This window comes from Galeopterus variegatus, unplaced genomic scaffold, assembly GCF_000696425.1.
Source record: "Galeopterus variegatus unplaced genomic scaffold, G_variegatus-3.0.2 Scaffold5053, whole genome shotgun sequence".
Taxonomy (NCBI): domain Eukaryota; kingdom Metazoa; phylum Chordata; class Mammalia; order Dermoptera; family Cynocephalidae; genus Galeopterus; species Galeopterus variegatus.
The window spans coordinates 19865-21153 of NW_007731164.1; positions in this window are offsets into that span (position 1 = coordinate 19865).

Below are 1289 nucleotides of genomic sequence, written 5' to 3' on the forward strand. Positions count from 1 at the left end.
ACACACACACACACACACACACAAACCCACAAGAAAATGTGTCTCATTCAAAGGAATAAAATAAATTGACAAAAATTATTCCTGGGCAAGTCCAGACATTGGTCTTACTAAACAAAGACTTTAAAACAACTGCCAAAGAGCTAAAGGAAAACATGGATGAGAACCCCAAGGAAATAAGTAAAACGATGCACATACAAAATGAGGATGTCAACAAAGAGATAGAAATAATAGAAAAAAGGACCAAACAAATTCTGGAGCTTCAAAGTATAATAACTAAAATGGAAAAAAAATCACTAAAGGGCTTCAACAGCAGATTTGAGCAGGCAGAAGAAAGACTCAGTGAAATTGAAGACAGGACAATTGAAATTCTCAAGTCTGAGGAGCAGAAAGAAAAAAAAAAAGACTGAGGTAGAGTGAAAAGAGCCTAAGGGACTTGTGAAACACTGTCAGACAGGACAACATATGCATGATGGGAGTCCTAGAAGAGAAGAGAAAGGGGAAGAAAAATTGTTCAAAGAAATAATGGCCCAAAACTTCCTAAATTTGATGAAAGACATGAAACTACAAAGCCAAGAATTTCAACAAACTCTGAGTAGGATAAACTCAGACATCCACACTGAGACACATTATAATCAAACTTTTGAAGATAAAAACGAAGAAAAACTCTGAAAAACAACAAGAGAGGAGTGATTTGTCATATTCAAGGGATCCTCAGTAAAATTAGCAACAGATTTACCATCAGAAACTTTGGAGGCCATTAAGGCAGTGGATAATTGAAGTGTTGGAAAAAAACTGCCAACCAAAATTCTATATCTGGCAAAACTGTCCTTCAAAAATGAGGGTGAAGTTAAGACATTCCCAGATAAACAAAAGCTCAGGGAGTTCATTGCCTCTAGGCATGCCTGACAAGAAATGCTAAAGGAAGTCCTTCAGGTCAAAATAACAGGAACCTAGGTAGTACTTAAAGCTGTACAAAGACATAAAGACCTGCAGTGAAGCTAAATACTTGGGCAAACATAAAAGGCCATCATTATTGTAATTTGGGTTTGTAACTCTACTTTTTATTTTCTACAGAATTTAAAAGACAAATAAATAAAAATAATTATAAATCTGTGTTTTGGGGTACACAAGGTATAAAGATGTAATTTGTGACATCAGTAACACAAAAGGGGTGGGAATAGAGCTGTATAGAAGTAAAATTTTGGGAGGTCACCAGAGGTGGGAAAAAGGGAGAGAGTAAAGGAGGAATTGGTAAAGGACCACGAAAAATGATTACATTGCATACTGTT